The following is a 9,277-nucleotide window of genomic DNA, read 5'->3' on the forward strand; positions in this document are numbered from 1 at the left end:
TCTGGCTACTACTTCACTGTTGGCATCCATGGCAAATTCAGCCCCAAATAAGTACATATGCATCCTTCCTTTACTCTGAAGGATATTTTCTTACTTGAAATTCTGAGGAGCTGATACCAAGGGCTCAAGTGGAAAGCAAATGTTTTGAGAATGATGATGGCAAGAAATGTGTAAATGTGCTTGACACAATGGATGGATGTACGGATTGTGATAAGAGTTGTATGAGCCCGCCATAAAATGATTTTTAAAAAAGAAAAGAAATTGCTCTTTAGCTGAGTAGATGTCAAAACTTCCAACTTGTTATCAGGAGGGACCAATATATGGAGAAGAACACTATGGTTGGTAGAGGGTGAGCCAAAAAAAAAAAAAAGACCCTCAATGAGATAGACTGACAGGATAAATACAACAATGGTTCAAATATGGTCAGAACGGGGCAGAAATAAATTCTATTCTTACATGTCATTGTCATTTCTTATCTCAACAAATGATGATTTTCCCCCTTTCTAGGTGATTTCTAGTGAGATTGAAGAGAAATACTGGCATAGGATCCAGAATCGGAGGAGTCCTAGATTGGACAAGGTCTGTAACTTTCTCTAGGAGTGGAGTCAGATCACCCAGATACCTCACAGCACCCTTTTGGTAAACCTGCAGGCAGTTTTAGGTACAATACAAGTCTCTTAGATTTAATATAGGTTATAAGTACAGTTATAAGAACTTTCAAGAACACAGTTCTGTGCAAAACATCAAGTTGCCACAAATTGGAATTGACCTAACAGCTACTTGGTTGGTTGAATGTGATTCTTAAGAACAGGAACCATGTATTCATTTTGTGGCTGAGTGACCCTGACTCTTTTAATATTATAACAGTCATTTAATATTATCACAAACTGTCACATATATTTTCATCTTCACATATCTTTGACAAGGTGATACTATTAGCTACAGTTCAAATGCATTCAAATGATCAAATCAATAAATTAGTAAATGACATCTTATTCTAATCAAGAATATGTCTGTCTTAGGACGTTTAGCCTGTATAGGATTTCTCGGGCAAAAACTAGTTCTAGAAGTGTAATTCATGAAATTTTATTGTCATTTGCGTTGATATGCTCTAGTTTATTTAACAAGCACCTACTAATTTTAGTGTGAGGCTTTGTTTATATTCTTTTTGCATTTAAAAGTATGTATATGAGTATAGAAAATAAATCTTGACAACTTTTATTATGTTGTGTCCCATATATTTAAAATTATTATTATGTCTGGGATTTTTAATTATTTGTACTGATTTTTCTACCAATATTCTTTAATTGATTAAGACAAGAAAACCCAGTTTACTGTGAAATATTACTGCTGTCCTTCTGACAGTTGGAAGGAGAAACTCAACTACTTTATCTAATGAACATATGATGAAAACAATATTTCTATGAGTGAAATGTATCATAATATTTCACAGAAACTCAGGCTAAAGATTTCTTTTTAATTCCAGATAAATAAGCTTATAGTAAAATGTTTAGAAAAATTTAATATTTGCTAACAGAATCTACATTTCATTTTTTAAAGTTTGTAATCTACTATTTTTTGAGATTCCATGAGCTTAGTTACCAGGAACCAAGGCTCAATGATTGTTTGCAGAGTGTTCTTGGCATGTCAGTTACATTGGCTGACTTTTTGTAGCTTGACCCTGAAGTTTTTGCTCCAACAGGTAACACATTTTGGCTAACTGTTTTACAATTTCATCCTTGAATTATTTCAAAACCTTTAGGCAAATCCATCTGCCTTGGGGATTAATTTACATAAATTTTATACTTTCTTGTGATTTTTCTTACGTCCCCACTAATTCTCTTCTCCTGTTGTTTTTTCCCATAATATTTATGTAGTACAATGGGCAAAAATTGCAAAACAGAACCAAAGTGATATTGTCTAAATTTGTAAGTGTTGCCCAATAAAAGTAGCCAATGTGCAGCCAATGATATGATTTTTTTGTTCTTTGATGCCTGATAACTGACCCTTCGGGACCACACGATCACACAGGCTGGTGTGTTCTTCCATGTGGGCTTTGCTGCTTTTGAGCTAGATGGCCGCTTGTTTATCTTCAAGCATTTAAGACCCCAGACACTATCTCTTTTGATAGCTGGGCACCATCAGCTTTCTTCACCACATTTACTTGTTTACCCGCTTTGGCTCCAGCAGTTGTGTCAGGAGGGGGAGCATCGTAGAGTGCCAATTTAATAAAAGAAAGTATTCATGCATTGAGGGAGTGCTTGAGTAGAGGCCCAAGGTCCTTCACACCTCCATGATATGATCGCCGAAGACAAATGGTGCATATATACACACACACACACACACACCATAGTGAATGAATGGGGAAGTGCAGAGTGGAGACCCAAGGCCCATTTGTCGGCCACTGGAGATCTCCTCATAGAAGGGTTTAGGAGAGGAGATGGTTCAGTCAGGCTGCGATGTAGTACCCATGAAGAACATAGCTTTCCCCCAGATCCTAGATGCTTCCTCCCCCCAACTACCATGATCTGAATTCTACATTGCAGGACTGGATAGGGCAGAGGTTGTACACTGGTGCATATGCGAGCTGGAGGCACAGGGAATTCAGGGTGGATGATACCTTCAGGACCAGGGGTGTGAGGGGCAATGCTGGGAGAGTGGAGGGTGAATGGGTTGGAAAGGGGGAACTGATCACAAGGATCCACATGTGACCTCCTCCCTGAAGATGGACGGCAGAGAAGGGGGGAAGGGACACTCCAGATAGGACAAGATATGACAAAATAACAATCTATAAATTATCAAGGGCTCATGAGGGAAGGGGGAGCGGGGAGGGAGGGGGCAAAAAGAGGACCTGATGCAAAGGGCTTAAGTGGAGAACAAATGCTTTGAAAATGATTAGGGCAAAGAATGTACGGATGTGCTTTATACAATTGATGTATGTATATGTATGGATTGTGATAAGAGTTGTATGAGCCCCTAATAAAATGTTTTTTTTAAGTAGCCAATGTGAAGATCTTTCAAGAACAGTTATTACTGTGCCACAGTTCTGAATTTTCTTTTTTTCTCTTCTTTTTTTGGCTACCTTTAAGTCAGCAACCCCGTGCACAGGAGAACAAAATACTGCCAAGACCCTCAGCTGTCCCCTCATGAGGCACCCTACCATTGGTTACAAGTTAGGCCACAGGGTTTTCATGAGCTTTGGGGGCAAGAGATTGCCAGATTTTTCTTCTGGTTCTTGCTAGAAGTCTGAATTCAGTATATTGGCAAGGACATTCTCTTTCAATGCTAGGGATCTTTCTTTGACTCTTACAGTTTCCTGAAGTTCTTTGGCATGTAAGTGGAGCCAAACAAGGCCAGTTGCCATGCATATGATCAGTATATCTGATATCGCATTTCATAAGGTGTCACTCAGAAATGACTAGATTTTCAATACCCCTTATGATGTACTATGAACTTATTAATAAAATGAAACACCCCCCTCTTCCATACAGGGTCACATTTACAGATACAAGATTAAAGACGTCAATATAACTTTTGTGGGAACACAATTCACTCCTTGAACAAGTATCAAAACAATAACTTTTTAAAGTATACTATATTATATCAATATGAATATTTAATTGTATCATTAGAATGATTTTAAAATTTGGATGTTTTAACATGGAGAAGAAAATGTATAAATAGCATATGAACATGTATACATGAAAATGTATAAATAGCGCTTGAACATTCATACATATAAACGCAGTAAAACTCCAGACCTCCACGCTAATCAATCCTAGAAGGATGCAATGCAGTTGAGTTCAATTTTCCTAATAGAAATAACTGAAAACAGATGAAACCATTCTTAACCACCAGGTTTACCCTAACGTTGCTTTTTTATACAAAACATTACACAGAAATTTTAAAGGAAATAAATTCAGAGTTAAATAATATAACTTAAGTAAGAAACACATTTAAAACGTGTTTAAACAGCTACAGTATGGCCCATACCTTGAGGTGGCTGAGGATCTGGATCTGTGGACACAGATGTGGAGAGGAGGGATGGAGAGGAAGGCATTATTTGGAAGGGGGATCCCCTTCCATCAAATCAACTGGGAGCTGCTTTTCAGAGTTATTGCCCCTTCTTTGCCTTTCTTCACTAGGACCTGGCTGGCTTGCTCAAAAAAAAATCTGTCCAATGTGGTCTGCTATTAACTTTTCTTTAACCATTTTCTAAAAGGTTTTAGTAAATTATCATCAATATCGATAACACAGTTAACCAGTTCTTTATCATGATGATTCCTTTCAAAAAGCTCTCTCAGGCCCTATGTTATTTTTTTTTTTTATCGAAAAACAGTACAAAAAGCTACAAAAACTAAGAAAATTATAGCAAAACGCTTGGAACAAAGCCGCAAAAGGTTTAAACAACACATACCAACAACGCCAACTCACGCCGAGTGACCAAACACGAACTGCTTTTATCTACAAAAATCGCCCACAGCCGGGCGGGTGGGATTCCCGGGTGGGATTCCCGTGTTGTATTCGAGCTCCGATGCACCGTTCGCTGGACCTTTCACGTCGGAATCCGACTCCGTCGGGTATCAGGGTTCTAAGTATAGATCAACTCAAACTGGTGTCCATTCTGAGTATTTTAGATCTCAGCTGATAGTCAACGACTCTTGGGAAAGAGACTTGAACAGTTATTTTGCTTTGTTTCTGAGATAAACTTGTTTGTCCCTGAAGACTTGGGGTCTCTTTCAATATTGCCTTTTCTCCTCCCTTTTTTAGCCACTGAGAGCACTTTTTAGGTTTGAGGGACAAGAAATCTGGAGCTGTTTGTGTTTGTTTTTAAAGACGGTATATGTTTACACAGCCTATCTCAAGAAATGAAATCACAAACAGTACCCTGTTAAGCCCTCCGTGTACGGTTTTCTTTCTCCCACCACAGATCCTTCTGCCTCAACAACCCATTCCTCCCTTCTCCTGGGGCCATCAAGCCCCTCCAATTCCTAGCCATCCCCTGGGATAGAGCCGCCCGCACATTTGGCTAAGAAACCCTTTGGGTCCCAAGGCTGTCAATCTTGTCAGGCACAGGAAGCCTGGCTGTTCTCCTGCAGAGCCACTGTGCGGATAAACGACTGACTGTGGGCAAGAGTCCCACAAGCGAGGCCCTGTGCCACTGCAGGACGCCTCTTCAGCCCCTGGGCTCTTTAGCTCCGCCTACGTGTGGGATTCCTGGAGCAGCAGGCAGAACTCTAGCAGCTGGGAATAGTTAGACTGACCAAAGATGCTATTGTGTCAGGTAGATCAGTGTCAGCTTGGATTAAGGTGAAAGTAAAGATGCTGTCAGAATGGGCTTCTTTGGAAGGGAGACGGATTGGTAACTAGTATGCACATCAATTTTATCAACTCATTCAATTTTCAATATATTTTGAAAGTTTCATTTCATGCATCATTTTCAATCCTTTGTTTCTGCTTCTCAGATTCCCTCCAAATATTAGAGCCAAGCAAAATTGAAAGATTGACAGGCGTTCCTCTAGAAAATAAATGTATTTTAAGTCCTAGAATCCCCTTGAAATGTAGAAGAAGAGGCTGTCATACCGAGCCTGGTTAGATTACTCCAGTGATCAGCTGTGAAATTAGTGTATTTAGTTTAAACCCCTCAGTTCTCCTCTGAGACTCTCCTTCATTCACAGAGATTTCAGTAAAGCATGAATCCTACACCACCAGGCTCAACAGATCGAAATTGATTGAGTGTACATGGAGCCTTGGTTAAGCATTGGACTGCGATCCCCATGGTCGGCAGTTCAAAACCAGTGGCAGCTCCTGGGGATAAAGACTGGGCTTTCTACTCCCTTAAACAGTTACAGGCCTGGAACCCCACCCACGGCGAGTCACTGCAAGTTCGCTCTGACAAGATGGCAGTGAGTTATAGGACCAATGAAACAGACTATTAGAAAATCATTTCAGAAAAAATACTGCCTAAGATATCACACTTGAATTTCTGGATTTTTAAGTAATTAAGGATGTATTGTTTCTGAGTCATTACTGCTGTTCTCTCCCTTTGCATTTTCCATCTCAATAAATTACAGGCCCCTTCAATTTGCATAAACCCTTTTGCATCGGAGCCTGTTGCTGGAATAACTTCTCTTCCTGCATATAATCATCACGTCCCAAACTGGAAACACTCCCAAGATGACTCAACTGATGAATGGTCACACTAATTGCCCAATATCCCTGCAATGTGATACCTTTCATTAGTAAAGAGGAATGAGATACTGAGACATCTAAAGGCACAGATAAGTTCTAAACACATTTTTCTAGGCAGAAAAAGACACACTTAAAAGTCTACAAACTATAGCATTCAAATATATGATAATCTGGGAAAGAAAATTATAGAGAAACAAACAGGTCACTGGTTTCGAAGGACTAGCAGGGGGACATAAGGCTCACTACAAAAGGGAATGAGGCTACATTGTGGTGTGATAGAAACATTCTGTGTGTTATTACGATCATCATGTACACACTCAGAAATGCACTAAAAAGTTAGCTCAGATGGTATATGGTAGGTTACAAACACGCGAAGCCAGTTTTTAAATTTCAAGCTGTTAATAATGAAAATAAATATAAAATATATAAGTTCTAATTCTATTCACTCGATAGATAGCCTGTGCTTGAAGTAGATGGAATCACGGCATGCTGTGTGCCTATAACATCTATAAAAGTAATCTAGGGCGACTGTAGTGCCGACTGTGGAAGGGGAGAACTAATGGTATACAGTTGCAGGTTCTTAGACAATATAGGAAGAGATAAATTATTTTAAAGTGGATGAAGTGACATTAATAGCGTCGATTTATATTTCTATGGGGTCTGGGGCATAGTGGGTTGCTGTTGGTAAGATCAACCATTGTAATCCACCATTTCTTCCACGGGAGAAAGTTTAAACTGTTTTCATAAGTATCTACAGACCTGGGTACCAGAGGGAACGATTCTACTCTCTCCTATAGGGTTGCGACGAGTCAGAATTGGCTCAAAGGCAGTGGACTCAAAGGCTGGTTATTTACATTTCATTTCAAGGAAGGCGATAAATAATGAAGTATATTTAGGAAAACCACTACATATTTAAACTATGTCATAATGAATCATAAAACATACTCAAAGGGCTGGGATTTTATCACATGCTTCTACATCTGTTGAAATCAGAGCACGTATGTTTTTACCTTCCTAATTTTCTCACTTCTGCTGATTGGCTACTTAACCATGTAGATCTGAAACAAGTCAAAGTGTGAAATAATATATTAGTCTTTTGGATTTAGGACCTATTTTGAATATTAAAGTAGAAGTTTGGGGGTTATAGAATTTTCCTAACATCTTTTTCGAGTTTTGCTATCAAGTATATGTTTGCATCATAAAATGAGTTGACAAAGGTTCTCCATTTACAGTGACCTACAGTGATGTGCTTAACAAGAGAGACCGGGGCACGATTTGGGACGGTTTCCAATGTGGATCTTCCAATTCCCAAAAGGCATGTTACCCTGTATGTGTATCGATGTCGTTCAACAATCATTATGTCTCAGAACTTTCATGTCCAGGGCCTTTATTAAACTCTCTTGTACATTACCAAATAGCCTAGCACATATACATTGTTGTTGTTAGCCCCTTCACATAGGCTTCTGGCTCATGTTGACTCTACATTTTACGGAACAAAATTGCTTCATAGATTTTTCTAGGATAGAATATAACCCCTTCTTTTATTTTTCTATTTTTACAGTGGTTCACAGTAGAAGTATTTTATCTATCTATCTATCTATCTATCTATCTATCTATCTATCTATCTATCTATCTATCTATCTCCATAACTGATAGCTACATCTGCAAATAAAATCAATTCCATGTTTTGGTTTAATTTACTGTATTATTTTTTGGCTAGTAGATTTCAGTGAGGATACTAACCTCAAGGTTAGCAGTTTGAAAACACCAGTCCCTCTGGGAGAAAGACCAAACTTTCTACTCCCATAAAGAGTTACTTCTCCCAAAAAGGGTTACAGTCTCAGAAATCCATAGGAGCCATTCTACCTTGTCCTATTGGGTCACGTTGAGTCAGAAGTGACTCAATGGCAGTGGGTTTGGGGTCTAGTTTTTTTATTATGTCATTATTAAGCACAGCTGCATTGTTAATTCTTTTTCTTCCCATCATGCATGTACTTGCCCCTTCCTGGTTGCAGAATTATATGGTCTTTCTTTTCTTTTTTGTCAGGGGAGAGTACAAATGCAGTCCCCCACTACCACAAATTATGCAGTCGATTTCCCACATTTGGGGAAATCGCAGGGGTCAGCACACCCGCAGTGCAATGGGTGAGCCTCGCCCTGGGAAAACCACCTTCGTGATCAGATCATGGTGTCTCCCCTGCCAGGGCAGTACATGGTCTCTCATTATCTCTTATGGATTCTCATTTACTTTTAATGAAATTTGCTACATTTATTTTTTATTTCTAGAAAATATTTTTCTTGACTATAGTATTCTAGATTTATTGTTGTTTTCTTCCAGAACCTTTTTTTTTTCTTTCTTCTGGTCAGTCTAATTACTTCTCTTTCAAAATAATATGCTATTTTTTGTCTTGTCTTTAATATTTACTTTCTGTTTTTGTCTTTTGAAAGTAGTTTATGATAGTTTTGGGTGGTTTTCATTACATTTATACTACAACTATGACTTAATTATATACTTTTGGGAAAATTCTAGCAATTGTCTCTCTAAATATACTTCTGTCAGATTTAAGGGTACTTCTTGTTAGATTTCTACTTCATATATTACAAAGTCTCAGTATCACAATTGATCTGATTTGAATCCTTTCTCTCTCATTATTTCAGAATTGGAAAGTATTTCTTCTATCATATATTATAGTTGACTGATTTTCCTAAATTATTCTGAAAAATAAGATCTTAATTTATAATTTTATGTCAGGTTTAGGATTTCCACTTGCTTTTTAAAATAGTTTTCCACTGAAATTGTTCATCTTGTCCTCTCATCTCTGAGTTTATTAACCACAATAATTTAAAGTTATTATTTGATGAATTCCAAGCTCTATCTCCATGCGCTCTTTTATTTTTTTAAATCATTTTATTGGGTCTCAAACAGCTCTTATCAAATACGTACATACATACATACATACATTTGTGTCAAGTACATTTGTTGCCATATTTATTTTCAAAATTTTCTTTCTACGTGAGCACTGGGTATCAGCTCTTCATTTTTCTCCATCTCTCCCATACCATCCCTCCCTCATAAACCCTTGAT

At 38.1% G+C, this 9,277-nt stretch overlaps 1 non-coding gene across 1 annotated transcript; it reads right to left on the minus strand.

Annotated features, from left to right (window-relative positions):
- Nucleotides 1-8,236: 8,236 nt before the first annotated feature.
- Nucleotides 8,237-8,404, minus strand: LOC142427214 (U1 spliceosomal RNA). The gene has a single exon (XR_012780025.1). It is a non-coding gene; the product is annotated as a U1 spliceosomal RNA (small nuclear RNA).
- Between the last annotated feature and the right edge of the window lie 873 nt (nt 8,405-9,277).

The sequence above is a fragment of the Tenrec ecaudatus genome, chromosome 14 (genome assembly GCF_050624435.1).
Source record: "Tenrec ecaudatus isolate mTenEca1 chromosome 14, mTenEca1.hap1, whole genome shotgun sequence".
Lineage (NCBI taxonomy): Eukaryota > Metazoa > Chordata > Mammalia > Afrosoricida > Tenrecidae > Tenrec > Tenrec ecaudatus.